This window comes from Gavialis gangeticus, unplaced genomic scaffold (assembly GCF_001723915.1).
Source record: "Gavialis gangeticus isolate Ggan-Ray unplaced genomic scaffold, GavGan_comp1, whole genome shotgun sequence".
Lineage (NCBI taxonomy): Eukaryota > Metazoa > Chordata > Crocodylia > Gavialidae > Gavialis > Gavialis gangeticus.
Window position 1 is genome coordinate 63,691,892 of NW_017728992.1, and position 24,283 is coordinate 63,716,174.

Below are 24,283 nucleotides of genomic sequence, written 5' to 3' on the forward strand. Positions count from 1 at the left end.
CCCCGCCCGGCTGTCAAGGGGCTGCGAACAAAGAGGGGCATCTCCCAGAGAGGAGGGCTTGGGAGGTGGCTCGTCCCTCCCCTTCAGCGGGGTGGTGTCCTGCAGGGAGCTGGGCCCAGGATCAGGGAGGGATGGGGGGCACTGCAAGATGCTGTCTGAGTTGGCGGGAGGGGAAAAGGCAGTGTTGGCCCTGGGTCTACCAGGAAGGGGGTGGGGGGGACCTGCTGCCGTTGCCTGCCTCTTTGTCTGCGCAGGGAACTTGAACAAAAGGAGAAACTCGGATGAACTCCCATCTCTTCCTTTGGGTGAGCTCAGCTCAGTTTTGCAGCTTTCCCCCGGAGGGAAACCCCCCCAGACTTTCCCCACTGAGAGCCAGCAGCCCCTCAGTTTGGCCACAGGGTCCCTGCATTTCCTTCTCAAGAGTTTTAAAAGAGGGAGAAGGTAATGTCTAGGCTCCTCTGTTTTCTTTCTTCTCTCGCTCTGGGGCAGGCTTGGGTGAGACTGGAAGGAGCTGAGTGGGGAGAAGGCGGGGGGCTGGCAGACTCCCCGCTCTTTCTTTGTACTTTTAGGAGCACAGGCAGGTATTCTTTGTTGGAGCTGCAGCTCAGCCCCTCTGGATCCACTTGTGTAACAGAGTGGCGGGCACTGATCTGCATCTCCCCCTGTGCCCCTTTGCTTGGGATTTGCTTTGTTCAGGATCTTTAAGAGGTTGGGTGTATATTTTTCTGGGCGGGGAGGGGAGAAGAAAGAGCTGAGTAAGACAACTTCTGAGAAGTTATCAGAACAAGAGAGCTACGGGGATGGTGAGAGGTCTGTAGCAATTCTGTGGAAGGATGGGCTCGGATCTGGGGGAGTGCCAGGTAATTATGAGACCTCCCTAATGAAGATAAGGAAGGGCATGCACAGTGTGTAGAAGGACGTATAACTAATTTGGAGACCCTCAGAGAGGCCATTTGATTGAAGCTTTTGGGGGCAGAGAGAATTGGGGGCTGGAGTGGAGTTTGGATGGCCAGCTACCTAGGTGAATTAGTTTAGAGTCCCAGCAGCCTACTTTATTTCATCTTTTGTTTCGTTCCTTTTCTGTTGTAATATTTTTGACATTTACATTTTCTATTCAGTATGGCAACTTTAGAAGTTTTTTTGTTTACTGTGTGCTTTTCTGCTCTTATTTTACTTTCATCTGTTGCTTTTTTTAACAGAAACATTGAATAAGAACTGCTTCTTCCCTCCCTTTATCCCACTTCACCTTTCTCTCCTTTTCCTGTGTCATGTTCTCTTCCTCCTTTACTCCTTTCTCTTCCTTCCCCTTCTGCCACACTCCTCTTCTCTCCTGTATTACATAAGACTCTGTACTTTTCCAGTCTGCATCTCTTGCCACACATTCTTTAACCTCCCTTTTCCTCCTCTTGTACATGAGTGGGAGAAATTTTGGCCTTCTTTGCCTTCTCCACCAAAAATCTCATGGTCTGTTTTGTCATCTTCCCCCCAGCTGGGCAACCACAGATCAGCTTAGGGCCCTCTAGAATCTGTCCAACTGTAAGCTCTTTTTTCCCATGGCCCCTCCAAAATTATCCTTTCACACATGGCTTGTTGCACACATTCTCCTCCTTAACAATAGTCCCCTTTTTCCCCTTCTCCACATGTGTGCATCACCCTTTACTCTGTTTTCTATATACAAGCTTATTTTCTTCTCACATGCTCATTCCACCCATGGCAGAACCAACAGAGCATTTCATTCTATTCCTCTTCAGCACATGCAACCCTTATCTGCACCAGCGTGGCCCTCTCCCCTATATTTTCCCACTATTGTTATTAATGAAGGAACCACATCAGTGGTGGCAGTGGGTGGAAATACAAGCATATACAAGCAGTTGTCTTTAATTGCTCTGTCATTTGTTTTAGGAAGATTCAGGTCTCAACAATAAATGCAACCAAGGCCTTGGCTACATTAGTGTTCCTTGTAACAGCAAGAGAAGAGATGTAACAATAAGAGAAAGCTGTTATAGGCAAGGAAATAGAGCTTCTCCTGTCCCTAGCTTTGTGCTTGCCAAGTGCTTTCTCCCATACTTTCTTTGGAGTCATACATGCACTCTAAGTAGGTGCACTCTTAAATGTCCTGCTTTCTTCAGGTACCTTCAGGCTTTATTTCTTCCCATACCATTCTGTTCTTGGGATTTTGAAATGTTTTTTAGACTTCACAGCTGCTCTCTGCTGCTTGTCCTGTTGCCTTGGGGTTTGCCAATATGTAAGGTTATACGTGTAGAAAAATACGTAAGCCATTTTTGCACAATACTAAAAGCACAAAATAACAGTAACTCTCTGAATTCTCTGATAATACTTCTGCATGGTGATCTTACTAGATTTTATTTTATTACAGATTTGATCACCTTCTGGATGTAAAGTGTAGCTGAAATATTCCGAAGAGCGTCACTTTGTTATTTGTATTTTGATCCATGAATAGAGCAGCAGTTACTGTAGTGAAGTATTGCTGATGTATTGGAACTAACACTCATTTGTCTCATTTTTAATAGGTCAAAGTGTGTTGGAGAAGCGTGATGGCTGCCAAAGCACCTTAGAGCTGTACTGCATTACTGCTTAATTCAACTGTGGATATTTCGCTGGGACCTGGGATAGGAGAAACTGGGAATGAATAAAGACATCAAGCATCATCATTTGGATTTACACATCAGTTAATGAACTGGTAGAAGTAGTGGATGTGGCTTTTAAATCAGAAAATGTGCAGAAGATGCTGATGAAAATGTTTTGGAGTAGATCACTTTTTGACACTGAGGTTCTACCAGATAAAATAAGGTAAGATTACTCTTAAAAAAAACAACTACTTATCCATCAAAATATCAAATACATTAATTTTTGTTTTAGGCAAACTAGTGTTTGTTATTTTAATGGATATCCCTTTCTTTTCATTCCTACCTGTGGTATTATGTGGTGTAACCTGTGAGGAACATTTCTAGTTTGGAACATCTGTTTCTTAAGTTTAGACAAAGTTCTGTAAGTAATAACATTATTTCTGTTTCCTCCCCACCCAAGAGGTGTCCAGCACCCAGAGAAATCATTGACTTCCGTAGTAGTAGTTAGAACACTTCTAAACATCAGATGACTAATTTTGAAGAGACACGATTAAAAGTGATTTAACCAGAGCATCTTCTGTAATACATTTTTAAAAAAATGTTTAAAGACGTATTACTGTTTTGATTTCAGCTTAGTATGCAGGTACTTTAGGTTTAAAAAAGCAGATGAAAGCAACTACAAAAGATAATTTTTGTATCAGTTAAAATGTTTAAAAATTAAAATGACTAATTTTGTTTTCTATTTCTTAGTTTGGATTTAAGCATTCTTGCTAAATTTATATTTGCATCCCAAATGTTCCAGCTTTGTGAGAGTTCATGAGATACAGCCAGTGACTCTGACGCTTCTGTTTTGATTGCTCAAGCTGGCTGAGTGGCTTGCAAAAATTAAATAGAATTTATGAAGAAAAGTTAGGATGAAGTTAACTCATAAATCCAATCTTTGGTGCTGAAACCTAGGAGAGGAAATATGGTATCCCTAACTGAATTATGAAGCTTGTGAAGAACATAATTTAGTGTAAAATATTTTAAATTGAACTCCTTATTGATATTTTTGTATTTATAACACAATATGAAAACAGTTGCTTTTGATGTATGGTTTACATCCACTGATTGGTTCAGGCCTATAAAAGATGTAGGACAGACAAAAGCATACAGAATCTTAGGAAAAGTGATGAGCTGGTTGCCCTAGTTTAGAGCAAAAAAAAATAAATAGAAATCCAATAAATAATTGCATGCTATCCTATCCAGTTGTAAAGAGAGACCCTGTGGAGAGAAGAAGAATATGATGGAGACTACTTTCAAGTAACTTCATTAAGTGAAATGCAGATATTTCATTTATAGAGCTGTAAAGTTTTTCTCTGATCCCTTCAACCTGTTGTTGTTCTGTGTATACCTGTTTAGCTATGTGACTGCAGTTTGTGTAGGCATGGTGAAGCTAGCAGCCAGAAAAAGGTAAGAACACAGTTCCTGGTGATTCAGGGCAGGGTGTGGAAATCCATCTGGGACAGTGGATACATACTTGGACAGCTAGACTATACTGAGATCCATGTTGCAATGGTTACAGGGCTAAGTTGAGTTAGCTAGCTTGGTACCCCTGCATGAACTGCAGTCGCATCTTTGGATTGTGGCATGCACACCTTCAGTGACACTGCATGGACATCTTTTTAAGTAAGAAGCTTTTTTATTGTAAGAAAAGCTCTGTTTCATCTTTATCTTTTCTCAAAGTGAAAATAACTATGGGAATGACATAACTGGAAATGGACTCTGGAGAAAGAAGAATTTAAAATATTTGTAGAACAATTTCTCAGGTCATGGGCGACTGGTGCCTCCTGAGTCTGGGGGGGCACCAAATTGCCGACTGGGGGAGGGGGTACCCCAGCAGTCGATCACTGACTGGCAGGGTGGGTACCCCAGTGGCCTATCGCTGAGCCTGAAATCACCAATGGTGAAACCAGAAGTGCACTTCTGGTTTTGTGACTAGCGTTTTCAGGGGGTGCATGGCCAATCTCAGGGGGTGCATGTGCACCTGCATGCCCCCCCCATGAGTCCTCAGTGTCTCAGGCTGGCATGGATGGCTACAATTATGATGAGTTTGAGTCTGAAGAAGAAGTGACAGAAGAAAGTGGGGTTGTTTCTTCTGCTGCTGTTGCTGTTTTTTTCAAATAGTGGGGTTGGGATTTGGATATTATTGGATACTGGTGGCAGAGTGAGGGCTGGAGCTTGCTCTCTCCTTTGGAGAAAGCCAAGATGGGGCCCTGTGGAAATTAAAGTTTCGAGAAGTCCTGCTTTCTTCATTGGTCTCCCATTGTTGTGATTTATTATTGTTTTCCTTGTACTGTCCCTTTAAGGCCAAAGCCCTCATGCTCAGCACTGCAGGGTTCAGTAGGTTTGTGGCAGTTTTGCAGCACTGGGGACTCCTGGTTCTCTGCCATGAGGAGCCAGGGGCATTCTCTGTTGTTCTCCCTCCACAGGACTGGACTGGGTCAGGTCAGAGGCAGAGCAAGTGTAAGTTTTATGCATACATCTACTGAGGGCAACTGTTAAGATCCACTCTGGATGTGATTCCAGAGACTTAAAATAATAAATGAATGTTAGTACAACACAGACTGTCCAGAGTGTTGTTGCTGAACTTGCAACATATCACCCATGGCACCAGAATTGTTCTGTAGAGAACAGTGTTCCACAAGAATTATGCAGGGTTTTTGGTTGTAGCTGTGTTGGTCTAAGGACATAAGCAGGCAAGGTTCTTTGGGTAGATGTGATATTCGACCAACTGAGAAGTCAGAACAAAGCTCTTTGAAGCTTTCAGGCACAAAGACCCTTCTTTAGGCACAGGGAGGCTCTGTGGTTGTTGCCTGAAAGCTTGCAAAGCTACTCAGTTGGTGTAATAAAAGATATCACATCTACCCAAAGAACCTTGCCTGCCACAAGAACTATGAAACTTGAAGAACCTCAAATTTGCGCAAAATCCAATGATTTTTCAGAGAGATTAGGACCACTGGTGTGGAGATCCTGTGATTTACACTGGCTTAGGGGGGCTTCTCATTCACATTAGTGCAGAGCCAGTGTTATCTGAGTTTTCATTGCTGTCAACTGGCTGAGAACATTGTGCGTGAAGTGCAGGGAGAGTTTCTATGATATAGTTGGACTCTGCCAAATTTGGGCTGTAAGCCTTGTCATGATGATTTTTGACCCAAGGAGGGCTTTCAGGTAGTCCAGAGGAGGAAATCACAGGGAGAGTGCCCCAGGGATTGTTGTCCCATTTTGCTTAGTGGGAAAGTGGGAAGAAATTTTATTTATATATATGGAGGGAGCAATGTGGCTTATTGTTTCCATTTGTGCATATTTTATACTTGGCTTTGCTGCCACTGATTGTATTATTTGTTAGTTACTTTGTTTGATGCTGATTCAGATTGACAGATGTTTAGTTAATAATTATAGACAAAAATATGCTGTTCATGTTCTCTGTCCGCGTTCTATATGATTACACTTGTTTACCGCTAACACTTAACTTGAGAGATGAGAATTTTGCAATGAGGTATAAATATTGGGATGTGTTCTATCTTTGGCTTTTGTGAAGCTGAAGATTGTCCTCATTTAAGTGAGGGTAGCATATGCCCCTCTAAATGTTGCTTAGTCTTGGAAGAGAAGAGTTCACTTATATAGCTGCCTAAAAAAGATAATCAGTATGTTTAGAGTTCTCTCTCCAAATATTTAGGGGCAACTTAGCACGTAAATAGAACTTGCGCACCAGCCCACATTGCTGCACAATGCTAAGTGGTGGGTCAGGTTAGAGGTGCTTGGTTATTGGAACATGATAGTTTTTATCATCTTTGTTGTTCTCCTTGATTGTATTTATTGGTACATAGCTAGGTAGCATGTCCAACCCACTAGCAGGCTCTATTCTGATCTTTAGCGTCTGTATGTTCCTAATACGAAATTTGCTGCGAATCTTCTATGAGGCCTTAAGTAGCATGCAGTTATGCTTGATACCTTGGCCTTTTGTTGATTTAAAATGCATAGACATGTTTGGACTTCTAGGGGAGATTAAGAACCCTGTGCATTTTAATGGAGAATCGGATGTGCTTAGAGAGGAAGAGAAAAAACCTCCCTTTATGTCGTAATAATGCCACCACAAGTGCAGATTCAGAATGTGTATCTGTCCATATTGTGGAATAGATTGTCATGCATGCAGTACAGTACAAAGAAGGCTTGTGTCACTTGTGCTAACTCTTGATGTTGTTGTTCCAAGTGACCTAGGGAACCCTCCAAAGCAAATTTGATAAAATTTCCAAAAAAGAAGTAAATTGACCTGCCGTAAAGTGTGTTCTGTTTCATGTAATGCAGAAATCTTGATATTCCCCTTCCTATCCATTTAATAGCCTGTTTAACGTTTGGTGATATTTATAGAGCATTTAAAAGATGAAAAGCACTGTGTAAATTCTGAATAGTAGCACTATGGTAATATTATTGTTTTAAAAGTAAATGTTATTTCCAAAAAATAGAAATGATGAATCGGTGCCTTATTATGTCTAAGCAATTGGACATGAGTGTGAATGTTGCTAATTATCTTGTACACCTGAATGCACTGTTGGCACAAGGCCAAGTGTCTCAACCATCCAAAGATATTTCAAAGATGTTTAAGGGGAGCTTCTCCTAAGAATGAGGGGTAGTGTGGGAGCAAGCACAAAGGTGTGTGGTTTAGTGGCTGGCATAATGGGTGGATGAGAGGCAGGAATCAAGCTGTCATTACCAAGGTGGGGAGAGGCTTTGAGGGACCTTTGATATGAAGACCCAGGGGACTGATATTTGATGTAACGGAGAAGGGCAAGCAGTGCTCGGAATAGGGTCTAACTGGTTATGTGTCAGTCCACCTGTGCTACAGAGCATTTCTAATGAGAAAACAAGAGCCCTTAGATTCTGATAGGAATGATAAACATCTTGGGTCTATGTCATGAATGGGAAAATTATTGCCTGTTTGACATATGAAAGAAATATAAAGTTCCTTTTTTTAGCCCTACACATTTTAAATGAAATTCTTATTTGAAATAACTGCACTATCTTCAGCGGAGTTAGAAGAGGTTGATTTTATCCCTCTTGTATTTAATTTCATAGTACTACACTCTATAATGCAAGAGGTCATTTTGATAAATGCTGACATTTTGTCTTTCAGAAAAATCAATAATTTAATACCAATGTGACTAGTTTTGGAGTTATAATCGATTTTTCTACTGTAAGCAAGTATGTAGTGAAATGTACTAAACTTAAACACACTGTAGGCAAGGATATGTGTGGCCATTTGCTAAGTGCTTTTCAGAACTTGGCAACTGACTTCTGGGCAGGCAACATTGCTTACTACATACATTTTGCCAAGAATAGAATTGATGATGGGTTCTGAATATACAAGTCAACTGATGTTACCAATGCTTCAGTTAGCTTTCAAGCCTAAAGAAGCTGTAGAAGTGTAAGAGAAGAGAGAGTGCATAAATCTGTAACAGTTTTTAGTGAGAAAAGCGGTTGCAAATAATGCATATTCTCCTTGATGAAAACTAAATTTGCAAAATAAATAAATAAATTAGACACACTTTTTTGGTTTGGTGATGCAGTCTGGCACCCTAAGACAGGCAGTAGCTCTGCTCAGTGTCTCTGGATTCAACCTGATTGATTGAGGGTCAGAAATAAGGAGCTGTATGAGAAAATGGTCTTGATGCTGCTTTCTGTACTTGCACTTGATGTTACCTGCACCTCACTTTTTTAATAATCCTTGAAATTCATTGTCTGCAAGAAAATCAATGGAATTAAAGTTAGTTCAAAAGTTACAGGCTTGCTTTTATCATGTAGGTGTGCTACAGATTTATGATTCACAGGCATGATTCCATTTTCAGTCTTAAATTCCAATTCCTGCATTCTATAGATTTATCAGTTCAAAGCTGCTCTTCCGTGCATATTTAAGGATTATGTCCCAGATCAAGACTTGATTTATCTGGGATTAATTGACATGTCTTCTTTGAATATTGCCATTCAACCCTGCATGATTCTGATACAAGGGAATTATTGTAGGCCTGTTGTAGCTGATTATCTGAATGTATAGAAAAAGTTTTTAAAATGAAAATGAGTGTTTTTGGAAAAGAATCTTGTTGTTTGATCTGAAGAATGGAGTTCAGTAAGCTCTGAAACTTAATAATGAAATGCAAGTTATGTAAACCAAGCAAGTATCCTCCTTCAGACTATCAACACCTATGTTATGAGTATTGTTTTTAAGAGGATGAAATATTTGAATGAAAACAAATTCAGTAGATATGTAAATTAGCTACCAATATAACAATAAAGCATCCTCAATTCAGATTACATTATTTTAAATGGCAAGATTATGAAGAACATCACAGGATTATAAAATTTGAAATTATCATGAGATTTTAAAGTCTATCTGCACATATTTAGTTTGAACCTAACTTCAAAACACTCAATTTCATGTCTTGACTGGAGTATCTTTAAGTCACATTTCTTGAGAAATGCCAATGTTGGAGAGAGAATACTAGATATAATATTTTTAGAAAACTGGTATTTTCAATTGTATATTATTTCTGCTTCAAGCAGGTTGCAAGACATTGAATATTCATATCTTTCTGACCATCTTAGTACATATTTTTTACTTGAATTCAAACATTATCTTTTCATCAGTGTTTCAAGTATTTAATCAATGTTTATACCTTTCAAGCTAGAGACTGGAGCAATATCCTTTCTTAAAGCATTAAATCTAAGTGTTGGAATGGAGAGGGCTTTCACCTGTCTAGTAGTATGGAATATAATGGCCAGTTGGGGTAGTACTGGCATGGAAGTGCCTAGGAATAATGTCTCAAAAGCAACCCCCCTCTGCCCCCACAAAACCAAAAAACCAAACTCAAGGCCAGTAAAACTAGGAGACTAGTACACATTTTTAAGACTTCTGTGCTTCTCAAAATATTTGTTATGATTGAACAGAAGGAAAAGAAAGGTGATTTAACTAGGGGATAATCTGTTTGTCTTTTGATTTTCTAGTTTGTCCTTCCCACTTTTCCAAAGATAAAGTGTAATGGTGATCTTGCCTTGGAATGTGGCTCCCTGCAGAACCTGCCATTCCATTTGCCGTAAGGGCTAGCTGGAGAGAATTTGTGATTCTCTCCCTCATAGGATCAAGAAGGCTTTGATTGTTATGATGGTCCAGCTTCCTGCCAGCTCATAGTGGGCATTTATATATGTACATTTTTGTGCTGCAATGCGACAGAGATCCGCCCCTTGAGAGCAGACTCGATTACTCAAGTCTGCTCTGCATGTGAGTTGGTGCACACTGTGCTGCATTGCGCAGAATTGTATAAATGGCAAAATGTGCATTAATGCACAGAAAATGGCGGTGGTGTGCTCTTGAGCTAAAGCACCTCCAAGGTGTTTTAGTTCAAAAGCATACCACCACCATTTTCTTTGTGCTGACACACATTTTGCCACTTATACAACTGCATGCAGTGCCAGGTGCTTGCATGTGTAAAAAGTAACACAGTGACGTATAGCTTGATCCTGAATAGGGCAACAGATGTGTGAATTCCCAACAACGTGTGTGTTTGGGAAAATTTAAAGCAAACAAAAAAACCCTTTCCTTGCAACAATCTGTGTTTACTTCCTGTTTATAATGGGTTTGGATTTAGTCACAATATAAACACCGACATATTCAGGATTAATTACAGTTCTTCCTTAATTTGCTATTAAAATACTTTCTTTAACATTAATATTAACCCACTTGCCACAAAAGTGCTTTAAAAGTGCTTTTACAGTCTAGTACATTAAAACCAATAATTGTGATGTTTTGATCAACTTTTTTTGGTCACTCATATTACTTTTTTATGTTGCTGTATTTGGACCCGAGTAGCTAAATTCAGCAATATTAAACACACCACTTAAGAGAATTGCTATTGGCTTCAGAGGTGATGTGTGTGTGATCAACACTTCTGAAAAAACAGTTAGGAGCCTACCTTTGAAAATGTTGGCCTTAGACTATAACCTTCATGAAGCAAAGAACTTCTTCCTCTGTATTTTATGTAGCATCTCACGAACTGTCAGAGCTTCATAAATCTCTTTTGTTTTCCATCAGCAGTCTCCGATCAGTATTTCTGTTTTAGACCCCTATTAGTGTCTGAAATGATCACAAAATCCTATCGACAAAAACACCTCACAGAAAGGGATATTAATTATATTAGTAGTGATCAGAAACCGCCTGAAGAAACAACACTATAATCATCTTCAAACATTATATTTATCTCAATGGCCAGGGATGTTACAAGTTCCTCCGCAGCGAAGCAGAGCCAGAACAAGTACCATAAAAATAATTGAGTTTCATATTTAGTAGGCTCCTGACAGACGCTGAAAAAAAGGTTTCATAGTTTCATAGATGTTAGGATCGGAAGGGACCTATTAGATCATCAAGTCTGACCCCCTGCCCTAGGCAGGAATGAGTGCTGGAGTCAGATGACCCCAGCCAGGTGTCTATCCAGTTTCCTTTTAAATGTCTCCAAGGAAGGGGACAGCGCCACCTCCCTTGGAAGCTTATTCCATATTTTGGCAGCTCTTATTGTAAAGAAAGTTTTTCTGATGTCCAATCAGAACTTGCTGTCTTCCAGTTTGTGGCCATTATTTCTAGTTACCTGATGGGCACCCTGGTAAACATTGTATCTCCTATTTCTTGCTGGCCCCCCGATGAGTTTGTAGGTGGCCATGAAATCACCTCTTAGCCTCCTCTTGTGGAGGCTGAAGAGGTTCAGGTCTCCTAATTGGTCCACATCCGTTTTTTTCTGTAGGCCTTTAACCAGGTGAGTGGCCCTCCTCTGAACCCTCTCCAAGCCATCCACATCCCTCCTGAAGTGCAGTGCCCAAAACTGGATGCAGTACTCCAGCTGCGGCCTGACCAGGGCCGCATAGAGGGGAAGTATTACCTCCCTAGACCCGTTTGTGATGTACCTACCTATGCAAGAAAGAGTGCAGTTAGCTTTACTTATTATCTCATCACACTGGTGACTCGTGTTAATTCTGGAGTCGACTATGACTCGGAGATCCCTTTCCAAAGTTGTGCTACTTAGAATGGTACCTCCCAGGCTATAGGAGTGTTGATGATTCTTCCTCCCCAGGTGAAACACATGACACTTATCTTTGTTAAACTGTGTGATGGGATCTGATGTGCAACTGCAATAATCAAGCCTCCTGCTGTACCACATGTGCATGGCAGGAGGTGTGATTCTGGGTGGAGCATCAGATCTCATAAAGTCATATGGCTGGTACAGTGGGAGTTGGGACCATGATCCCAGCCTTCCCCTGTGCTGGCAGTCTTAGCTTTTGAGGCTGGGAGCCCTGTCAGGTGATGGAGCTCCCTGCTGCTGGTGTGCATGTTGCACCTCTATGGCTGGGAGCTCTGATTACTGACAAGGCTCCCAGCTGCTGGAAGCCCCGAACACTGACAGGGGTCCTACCTGCGGGGAGGCACACTGCACTTCCCATGGCTTCTGCTGGCTGATCAGAGCTTCCAGCCAAGGGAATCTACTGTGCTCTGAAGGCTGGGAGCACTGGTCAGCTGACCAGGGGTCCCAGCTGGGAGTGTTTTCTGCCAGCCCAGGAGTAGGGTGGGAGGGGGAACCTGTCTAACATCATTGTGGCCACTGTCCCCATCTGATCTGGGCTCTCCATGCAGCTTGACTGGAGCCAGGCAAGAGTGGCTGTGGAGCTCCCCTCTGCCCTGATATTAGGTGGGAGCAATAGCATCAGGTGGGAGAAGAGGGGAATGCATGGGGAAGGGACATGCCATTGAGAACAGCGGGGAAGGGGCAGGGGTGCCATGAGCGGGGTCTTATCTGATTCAGGGACTTTAAGGACAAAATGAAGTCCCTATCTGCTGCTGCTCCTGTGGTGTGGTGTGCCCACCCTGGTGAGGGTGGGAGTGGGAATACAGCCACCCATGCAGTGCTGGTTGTTGGTCCTGTACCCCCCCCCTTGACACAATCTGTTCATGTGTAGACATGTATGGGTGTGTATATACCGGGCACCTAAAAAAAACAAAAAGAAAAAAATGTCTTTTATCATTTTGTACTTTGACATCCTGGCACTCATTATAGAGGCAATGATGGATGTTTTGACCACTGACAGTAAGTGTGTATTGTGGCTGCAGTACGTTTTGCTGCTTGCTTTCTATGTCTCCTTATTCCTGATGACTACAGTGTGGATACACTTTTTCGAGACACCCTGTGCTTATAGTTAATGGGAATACCAGACGCATTAAATAATGCATAGTAATTTTTAGTGCTAAGTGATTTTATGATTATGTTGTTTGAATGTTAAGTGTTTTGATAGTCTAAGGGTAGTTACAACTGCTAGCATTTTGCTGCATAAGTGAATTCATTTCTGTACTTATGTAGAAAGATGCAATATAAGTTTGCTGCATAGTTCTTCAATTGTATGGTTGGAATGGTTCCTGCCTGGGTTTGGTGGCAAAGGTCATTTGGTTAAGAAACCATGACAAAGGCCAAGGAAGAAGAGTCCTCTTGCTGAAGGGAATGGTTTGGTTCTCCTGTATGTGATTAAGTATTCACCAAGCACATTGTGGCAATTTAGGTAGCAAACCAACACAAATTGACTATGCAAAGTACATTGGATACATTGGACAATTGTGTGAAGAAAGCCATGAAACAGATCGGTTGAACCCTTAAGAAAATAGTATGGTACTTGGACATGTAGGATGCTTACAGATGGGGGGGGGAAAAAAAGAAGCAAAATAGTGCTTTACTTTCAGCTTGGTGTGCACCTGTACTGAGTGCAATGCAAACCCAGAGGAGGCATCACATTAGTTTGACTTAGCTTGCCTAACGTCTGTATAGGTCAAGCACTTCTGCATGGCTTTTAGGCACTTTTATCTAATAGCTGATTGAATTGGTTATTAGATAAAAGCACCAAAAAGCCCTGCTGAAATGTTTGATCTATACATTTTGGGTTGTTTTTGTTTGTTTGTTTTTTAAACATATGTCAGTGGCCATTGGCACACTATGTGGTCAGTGTGTAATGTGTAGAACTTTGTGACCAGGTGCTCACAAATGCACCGCATCTCAGATGCATTGTAAATGGTAATTGGTTATTAAAGAAATGGGCAGCCCAGGAGGCTATGGGGCTCCTTGATGTTGGTATTGCTGTACAGATCATTACCCAGACCATTTTTCATATATGTATTTCCCCAACACTTCCTTATGTGTGCTGTTGTGTTGTCACCTTATTAAGATTGGTTGGGTTTATTTTTCTTCCTCTGTGGTGTTGTCAGACTGCAAGACCCCATGTGTAAATTTATGGCTAAGAATTGCCGCTGACACATCACCATTGGCATGGTAACATGTGTCAGCGGTAATTCTTAGCCATAATGTTTTGGCTGCGTGGATATGCCCCTTCTTTATCTCTGTTCATGTTGTTTATTTAGGGAAAGAACACTTTGGGCATAAGAAGCTTGGAGGTCATGGTGTCCTCCTATTTAGTGAATGTGATGTAATAGTTGCCTGCCTGGAAAGTACTTGGCTTTTGACAGATGTGAAGATTTTTGTGCGTCTCAGAACTGTATTAGAACTATCAGGCATTAGAGAGAGGGGCTGTTTTTAGGGTTAGAGTATGTGCTAATTATTTATCATGTGCATTGTCCAGGGAAGTTTGCTTTAATGTTCTATGCTAGTTGCCTTTTAGAAAACAGTGCATTGCTTTCTGGTTAATAAATATGCACCTGACAAAGTCTTTTGTTTTATGATGGAAAGAACAAACAATTATGTCTAACAAATAGTATAGCTGATTTCTTTTCTCTCTCGTTTTTTCTCCTGGTTAATGGCTGCTCTTAAAGTGTAACACTACTGTTCTTGCACAGACAAAATTTTCCTACTCCTGTTCCCAGATATAGAAAGTGGTGGCTTGTTTGTTAATGCTTTTGGCAAACAGGCCACCATGTTCTGCCTCAACGACGAAGCTGTGGATGGTTCCAATGGCCACATCTGGACAAGTGCAGATGTTTGTTTTCTCAGGGACAAGTAGCAGTGGTGGACCTTGTGCTGCTGCTTGTCCCCTGGGAATGCCTGTGCCATGCATGCTCTGGCATGTGGCAGGTTACCCTGGGTGAGGTAGGGAAGGCTGGGGTCAGCAACTGTGCTGGCTGGCAGCCAGAATGTGGCTCCAGCTGGCCAGGCTTTGGTTCTGAGCGGTGTGCGCTGCCACCATGCGTGCAGCTCTGCTTTTTTTTTTTTTTTGGTGTAGTTTTTTTTACCCTGGGATCTCTCAGAGTCAACCCCCACCCTCCATCTGAAAGGTAGCAGCATGGGGAATGCCTTCATGTGTCTGCATGTATCACATCTCCACACTCATCTGGATGCGGCCAATATGATCGTGGCAGTGGAAATGTATGGAAGTCTGCCTCCAAAAAAACCCCCAAAAACTTTCTTGTTAAGTACAAATGGGGAAAAACCATGTTCTGCTGCTGTGCCACTTGGAGAGAGAGCTGGGAGAATTCGTAATATTCCAGTTCTCCCTCCTGAATCCAGCCAGAGGACTGACTCCAGGTTTCCAAAACTGAGAAACCAAGAACCATGCTAAAGATTTCCTTCCACAAACCAATCAGAGAGTGGAGAAGCAATGCTTTGAAGGTTGTAGAGTCTTGCTTCTGTGAAGGATGCATACAAACATAGGCCCTTTGCCTGTTTACGTTATAATTCTTGCCTTACATTATACTAGGAAGTTGTTAAGCTGGTAATTGTTTCCCTTTTAAAACAGAGGCATTGTAAAGCTAAGGCATAAACCTGAACTTATTTTGACATCTTGTATTTCCATAAATATATTGCTATCTCTTCTATGTGTCTTGCACTAATTTGCTATTTTAATCAACTGTTTCCAGTAATAAGACAGTAACAACTTTAGTATCCAACAATTGTCAGGGAATAACTGTATTTTAAGGCCTAACAACATTGACTGTCCATTTAATGAGATTCTTGCTTGTACAGATGCATGTGTGCACCACCTATTCCATTAACTGGACGCTTGATGTTCTGGAAGGGATTTCTGTATGTGAAAAGGCTATAGAAGACTTTTCTGCTAGGATACTTTAGTTACCCGAGATAGCTGTGCTTGCTGTTTGGCTTATTATTCATTTGCAGTTATAATTGATTACCCAAAAAGATTGAAAACCACAGAACAAATAAGCAACATCTTTCTGAATTTGTTTTTCATCTTGGATAAATGTTATGCTTTCAAAACACCTTTTAAAAATGTTATCAAAAATTGGTTACAATACCATAATTTTTAAGATCAAAACACTCTGCATTGCTTTCATTTAATTCTGAAAATTTACAGAGGAGTGGTTTTAAGATTCTGAAACTCCTAACAGATGTTCAGTTATGTTCTCAATGTTTGAATATAAAGAAGAAAGGATTTAACGCAATTATATCACTGTAAACCTTTCCCCTTCCTTTGCATAATTAACTGGTCTCATTTGCATAGCACAGAGGTCTAACATTTCAAATGGGGTAGAGAAGCATGGGGGAGGGGAGGGGACTAATGGACACAGATGCGTATGTCATGCATACAGCAGAAACAAGCTAGCTGATAATTTGGTGCCATAATCATCTTTGACTATTAAAAGCATTTAACTGAGAAGCTAGTAAAGTACACTTGCATGTACAAAATCCTATGGATACACTATGCATTTATAACTTGTTAAAACTGAAAATTTTACTAATCAATTTATTAAAATAACTGTATCAGACTATATCTGAGACCATATTTAGTAGTCCTACTTAATAGTAAACCTGGTTTAGGAAAATGAAGGATTATAATGCATGTCTTAGAGATATGGGTGCAAGAGAGAGCTTGCATGTGCGTGTAAATCTATGGTCTGATATCTGTATCTGCTTTACTGATGACACAGAAGAAACCAAAACAATGGTGGTTGCTACTATTGATTTGAATAATGCTCTGTTAAAACTCACAGCTCATCAGATGAGCAGCCATCATATGGATCAACACGAAACCTGAAGTGTTTTCCAGTAGCATAGAATATATTTGAGCTCTTTAAACATTCACACTGTTTTTTGTTTTGTTTTTTTAACTGCTGTATATGGTGTCCTTTTAAGCAGGGTATAATACAGATTACCTTGAAATCAAATCTGCTATATTTATAATGCACTTTAGCAAACATGTACTTAATTGGCTAATACGTTATGCCTAGATTTTAATCTTTTCAAAAACGATGTCAGAAGCAGCGAGGTTCTTCTATGACAAAATTCAGTGCTAATCTGAATCTTACAAATGTAAGCATATGTGGTCTTTCCCATTTTTAGCGAAAAATTACTACCAGAATTATCACCTATTTAAATCTTTATCTGACTTAAAGTTTAATTCTTTGTAAAGATAATAATCTATTAAACACTTTAAATAAAGTGAGCAGAATGTTTTTAGTAGTTGATGCTTCACTACTTGAAATGGTGCTTGTTTGCAGATCAAATTTTACCAGTTATTAAAAAAAATGTGTTATCATGGCTAAATGTCATGCTGCAGTATGAAGATCTCTGTAGCCATTATCTTTTGTATGGATTCTGATTGTTTTTTGATAACTGAATCAGTGTTTCTCAACCCATGGGTTGTGACCCAAAAGTGGGTCACAAGAATATATGAAAGGGTCCCAAACAAACTTTTAAAAATGGATTCTCCTTCAAAGGAGAGAGACGTTTGGAAACCAGCTTTTCCCTTGCAAGGCTGGCAGGTTCCAGCCTGGCACTGCTGGCATAAGTGAGTTCCTGCCCTACACACTGGGGGGGCTGGGGCCTAGGGGTAGTGGGTTGGGAGAGAGGGGCATGGGGTCAGGATTGACCACTGATGTTTACAAATGAGTTCTGGTACAAAAAAGGTTGAGAACTACTTATCTAAATTATCCAAAGGCCAGTAAATCTGTGGAGGGCCATGTGTAAGAGTGGGAGCCAGCCTTCTTGGTCTGCATGCCACAGATTAGCCCTGAACCCTCTCAGAATGCCTCTCCAATCCTTTTTTTCATGACTAAGCTGCTGCTGTGCTTTCTGCTCCCTTTCTTATCTACTCCAGTGCTGCTTGTCCCCTCCCCTATCTTCTGTGTGCTACAGACAGAGGCTGCATGTGCCACCTGTGCCACAGGTTGGTCACCTGTGTGCTATGATATTCCTTAGTACTAGTGTTTTATTTGTGATGGCTTGTGTTCACTGCATGGCTTAATTATAAAACCATCTTCAAATTCTTTGAACTTGGGGAATTTTACTCTCCTTTTCTTCTCTTTGTCCTGCAGAAGTTCAATTTATGGCTGAAATATCTTGAAATAGATGCACTAGTAATTCCCCGTAAAAGTGGTTAAGGATATCATTTGCTTTCTGAAAACTGTGTTAGGATATTTGCTGTGTGAGTCCCTTGAACACACACAGTAATCTGGGTATGCATTTTTTAGCTTGTTTATTTTTCCCCAGAGGCCAAGAGAGACAGTTTCCCATTTGTTTTAAATTACAGTGGATTAGAATTCATAAATATTTTAATGTCAGTGGCTGCCACTGGAAATCCCACTGACTAAACAAGGCCCAGTACGTATATTCAGATAGTCTAATACCTGAGACTTGTTCCAACTAATCTTATATATGGCCAAGCACCCAGCCTTTTCAATAAAACTTGGAAGATGACTATTGTGACCTAGGGACCAGTGTATTATATACATGTAACGTAGTTCTGTATAACCAGTCTGAATAGCTATTACATCCACACAACCCTTCTTTGCTCTTGCCAGCAGTGCCAGTGCTAGGTTGAAGTGCAGCAGGGACAGTGTGACAGCCTTCTATTTTGTGTGTTCAAAGGACATATTACCTTATTGGGCTAAGTACAGATTTTCAAAAAGCCTGAGGAGGAATTGATCTAAGTTAAGAGTTTTTCTGTAAGTGGCGTCATTTAGATCAGTAGCAAACATAACACACATCCTCCCTTTCATGGCGGGGTTAGAATCTTAAACTGGGTTCCACCATTTTTAAACCAATTTGTGTGTGCTGAACTTCTGTTCTCTTATGGGTATAGACCAATTTCTGATTGCTTATACCGATAAATGTGTAATGTTCATACCTGGACTTGAAGAGTTTTCCAGCATCTAGCAGTGCTACTAAAGGGTTGGGGTTTTTTTGTGTCCCTTCAGTACTATGAAACAGCAGTTAATGAGTTGCCTGAGGTTGTCTGACCAACGCCTAGACTCAATAACTCCTTACCTGGCTTATTTGAACAATTTGAATAATATTTTTTTCCAGCTTACAGGAAAAGGCTTTGGCAAAAATTTTGTCATGGTTTATCAGCACAACGGGCCTGGAACTTTAGTAGTCAATGGGCTCATTCTCTGGCTTGGGTATAATGCATATAATTCATATAATTGCCTCTTGCATTGTGGGAGGTAAGGCGTTGCTCCTTTTGGCCTCATTGAACATACCAAAGAGCCCGTGGGGATACTTGGGCTGACTTTTTTTCTATAAAACTCATTTGAAAATCCATCACTGCCTGGAGGTTTACCGTGTCTCATTTCTTTCACAGTTAGGTTTTTTCCACTCAAGGCCAAACAGAGGGCCTTGAGTGGAAGTTCCTTCTTGGTTTGTGAGATGCAGGGCAATGAAACCCAAAAGGAGATTGCGGATTTACTTTATATAGTGTGGAACAAAAGAATTAGAATTGTTTTTTTTTAATGTTTATTTTTGAACATCATGTATTGAAAGTGTTTTACTCCTTTTTGTTGGTCTATAGCCTTCTTTCTCCTGATTCCATAATCTTGTTTAAGATAAAAGGTAGAAAATTATGCTTTTTGCATATGGAATATGTTTGATTGTATTAAATTTGTACCAGGATTTTATTGCAGTTGTGGATTCTTTAGACTTAGTCTAATTTTTTAAATTTTAAAGTTGAAGGTATTTTTGTGTTTTTTCTAATTTTTACTTTTTCCCTTGAGGAGTCTGCTACAAGCTTTTGCTGTTTACCATATCATTGGTACTTTGGAGATAATAGGTTTTATAAAATCCCTCCAGTTTATGGCTGCAAGGTGGTGACTGTGAGCGGCAAGATAACATCTATGCTTCTGGGAGCAGAAGTTTTGGACTGACATTCATATGATTCCCCAGCATACCACAGTTTACAAACTTAATTTGGTTATGAGAAATTAAAAGTAATCCAAATGGGTAGAGGGGAAGTTTGAAAGTCTATGGCTTCTGGCAAAGGGATTTGTAAATCCCCATGTCTACCAGGCCCCAGTTCAGAGTCTGTACTTTTTGGGAGGGTAGAAGGGGCGCGGGGTTGTCTGATAAAGGATCAATAGTTTTGTTGAAATTCCTTGTTAGGATAATGGTTTTTTTAATACCCATTTCTATTCCAAAGAAGTTGTTGAAGAATGTTATCTCCATTTCGCTCTCATTTTGCTTAGCTGCTTCCATTATTTTCTCCATGAACGTATGATGTTGCCACATCCTACTAGTCCTGAGATATAAGGTAGAGATGGAAGGGAGGGGAAAGGTTAGAGGAGAGAGGAAGTGGAGGGAGGTAAGAAGGAAAGAGGTAGGTAAAATTAAATGGGATGGCAAGGAGGGAAAGAAGGGGGGGCAGGGGAAACGGGAGATTAAGTCAGGTGTAAGTACCCTGGGAGGGAGGACTCCACAGTCCTTCTACATTTGTGAATTGTTCCTCTTTGAACAGGATGAAAACATCCTCTGGTCAGTGTTTCTGACCTGTTTCTGTGCTTGATCTTTGAGCTAGCAGGTTAAATAGTCAGGTGACCTCTAGTAGACTGTCATGCATGCATATTGCTTCCTTCAGGTCTTTTCCATATGAAGCAAGTTCATGAGACCTTTGTCTGCAACTATATATTGGCTACCCCTTGGTATGAGGATGTGTGTGGGGGGATACTGGTGAGTTTTAACGTGGGTAAAGAGTCCAATCTGTTCTCTGTAAAGTTCTCCACAGATATGAGAAGTGGTCTCTTGTGGGGAGGGGCATAACTGTTGGCCAGGATGTTGTGAACTTTCCTTCCTTTGCCATTTCTTGGCTTCTTGAGCAAGATACTTCTCTTTGAAATGGGCTGTAGCTTGATGTATGGTGCAGCACCACTGAGACGTGTTACCAGTCAGCACTTCCCTATTTGTAAGGTTGATGCCACCCTTCTTGAGGTATGCTTTCAGGGTGTCCTTATAGTGCTTCCTCTGTCCTCTGTGGGTCCTCTTACCATGACTAAGTTGAGAGAAGAGGATTTGCTTTGGGAGACAAGTGTTGGGAGACACACTGGCCAGTCCAGCAAAGCTGAAGTTTCATGATCTTTGTCTCAATGCTGGCTACATTAGCTGCAGAGAGAATGCTGGCATTGGTGCGCTGGTCTTTCCATCTAATGCAAAGGATATTCTTGTGGAAATGCTGATGGAACCATTCCAGGTGCTTAAGATGGCTTGGATATGTCACCCACATTAGTGACTGTGTCATAACTGTGATCAGGAACTGTCAGTAACTGTGATCATAATTTTATGGGACAAGTTCACTACAAAAGAAAGCTACTTTTCTTAAATGGAGAGGGGAGGCTTCATAGGTGATGGTGAGTTAGCTACATGAAAATCAAGTGCGTACTATGCATGTTTACTCTAAATAAATGTTGGGAGGCTATTGGCAGCATAATGAAAAGATAAGACAAACTAACATGGTATTACAGTTCACATACATTCTTTGGAGAATTGTCACTTGAACGGTAAAAGTTGGTTAAGTCTTGGTGTCGGAGGTGGACTTCTTAGCATGTGAGGAATAGCAGACTCTTATGTAAAGTATTTAGTTGGTTTTTTTTTTTGCCTGGCAAGTGCCCTGGATTGGGTAAAACATATATTTTTTTCAACAATACCCCTGGCAAAGTCCTAGAAATAATTTTATCTGGGCAGGTGGGTCTCCCTGTCCTGAATTACCAAGCATTTTAGGTCTTCTGACCCACACCTTTTTAAAAAATAGCTTAAAAATAGAATTAATAACAGATGCTCCTGATTTGGTCTACTCATGCAGGTTTATGGGCTGTCGATTCTTTTTCTATTTCCTGCTGGGTACTATTAAGCAGTTTCAGGGGCCCTTTCAGGAACAACTGAATTATGTCCAGAGAATGTAATTCTATTTCTTTTCTATTCTTTTAAGAACACCCATGGTGCTAAATTTTATTTCTTGACCCACTTTGAAGATTTATAATTTTGCCCTGAACTTCATTTATGTATATGTATATGTTTATGTAAACTTTGTTTACTGACTTGATTTGGCTTTATTCTACAAGTTCCACATGTATTCCTCCAACTCAGTGATTCACATAGTTGTAGTGTTCTGTATGGTAAGCACAGAAGTATGCAACTTTTTTGTTTTGTTTTGTTCTTTCCCCCTCTTAATCATCATCACCCCTCTCATAATAACATCATCATCCATGTGTCTTATCACCTCTAGAAGCTGATTTGATTGTGGAGACTGGCATCGTGGAACCAGTTTTTATGTCATGCAGAGGTTCAGGATAAGTTTTAACTCGCAGTTAATGAAGCAGACCTTTGTATTCTACTTTTTGTTTTTGCATGTTTATTGGTCCACACATGGTACCAGGAGTCAAATTAATAAAACATCCTGAGTGGGAGAATTAAGTCAGTTAAAAATACTGGCGGTGACGAAACACTCTGGAAACATAGAGGATAACAGGAGAAGGTTTTTAAGTAGTGTTTCAGTGTGTACCAGCAAAAAAGGACGATAGAAAGTAGCTTTATTTCTGCCAATGGCTGGTTTTGAGGTGCTGGATAGTTTTTGTTAATCTCTGTCTATGTTTACAGTAACTATGAATCACTATATATGTACCGGTTTAATTTTTATGTAGCATGCAGAATTCCTCATATATATAATCTATGAGGGAGATTCTTGAACAGAGCATAGAAAATGGAGGGAAAACAGAAGATTTTTTTTAATCGACTGAAGGTTGAAGAGCCAATCTTGCAATTTTTTAAGGGCTGACTTCCTGATAAGGAACTGGATTGTGATCTGAGGTCTGGGACAAAAAGAAAGAGACCATTGGAATAGTCAGAAAGATTCCTTAACAAAGTGACTAGAATTTCCACTCCTACTTCTCTATGATTCCCCAAGGTTGCCATTTGGGTCGGGTTTAGCACCTGAGGTTTTTCACAAGAGAAAACAACAACTTTTTTACTACATAGAGTACTAAGGCTTACATAGGTCAGTGTTTCTCAACCTTTTTTTAGTCTCAAGGCACCCTTGGATAGACTTGAGGCACGCCTTGGAAAATGCCAGCTTTTAATTTTCCCTCTCTTTTTACCTACAGAGCAGTTTTTCTGTTGCAAAGAATTCAGAAAGACTACAGCTATTGATTTCTGTTTGAAATTGTGGGGTTTATCTTGTGAGTCATGTTTGTAAAATGAACCATGCTAATACTGTGTGCCATCCTCCGGCACACTTGAAGGCAAACCAGGGAACTATGGCACCCTGGTTGAGAATCACTGACATTGGTTTACATACCTATTTCTGTCTGGGGAAGACGCTAAGAGAACGTGACCAGAGGCTCTTAGCAACTTGAGCCCAGGGACTCTGGTTCTTTTTAAAGCTAAACAAATGAACGTGCATGTTCCAGTTAGAGAAGATAACACAACAAGGTGTACAAGTAGATTATATAAAGATAAGAAGCAGGCAGGCCAGGGCGGCATATATAGAGACTAGTTTAGAGAGGCATACGCTTTTTTAGGCAGCAGCCTGCTTCATTAGATGCTAGGAATAGGAGGCATGATCAGCATGTTTGCCCCAACAAGATTTAACTCATCTGTCAGGCATCAGCCAGCAGCACAAGGGCTGGGTTTGATTTTTGGGGTAGTAAATTTATTTACTTTCGCTTGAGCCCCCACCCAGAAATCTGGGAATACTAAATTAATTACTACGGTGTTGTGCATAAACAAAAATCCCTTCCTCACAGCAGTGTAACTGAAACAGATTTAATCCAGAGAACAGAAGAAAACACCAAATGCAATGTGAAACACTACTAGTAAACTACGCAGCATAGTCTATAGATTGTACTGTGCCAGGGGAAGCTGCTTGAGTGCAGGTCCTTCGACAGTGCAAGGGGCCCCTCGGTGCTCTCGGAGGAATAGTGGCGTGGCAATCTTTGCTTCCACAGAGAGGCTTTACACGTGTGTGGGGAGTGACTGCACCTTCAGGCAGCACACACGCACCCCACACTTCTGGGCTGGGTTATGTGGCCTGCTGCAATGAAAACTGCAGGAAAAACTCCAGAGGAACCAGGTTGATTGATGGCTACAGCTGGCCCAACCACACAGCAAACTAAAACAAAGACTATGCAAAGAAACAAGGGGGAAAGATGAAGCCTAACCTCTAGGCCTGGCCTGCAGATGATTTGGGTTACAGCTGCACTGGGAGCAGGAAGTTGTAAGCCTCAATCCCAGCCCCAAATTGGCCAGATTAGGAACTCCTAGGTTCCAACACTGTTAAAGTTGCCAGGCCTAAATCCTGACAAGCAAACCCAAGGAACCAACACTCTTTCCCCCATATTAATCTCTTAAAAGCTCAAAAGAGAGGAAAAAAAGGAGGGGGGGGGTGGAGAAAAGGAGGAGAGGAGTTCT

The 24,283-nt window shown here is 40.8% G+C and overlaps 1 protein-coding gene across 19 annotated transcripts in view; it reads left to right on the forward strand.

Annotated features, from left to right (window-relative positions):
• The window catches only part of LOC109302013, a 506,981-nt gene that overhangs the window by 726 nt on the left and 481,972 nt on the right, over positions 1-24,283 (forward strand). For 18 of the 19 annotated variants that reach the window (XR_002098709.1, XR_002098708.1, XR_002098706.1 and 15 more), the window contains exon 2: positions 2,532-2,811. The gene's annotated coding sequence lies outside the window, so the exon portion shown is untranslated. Of the gene's footprint in view, positions 1-200; positions 306-2,531; positions 2,812-24,283 lie in introns of those variants that run through there. The other variant, XM_019523514.1, reaches the window with a different exon arrangement.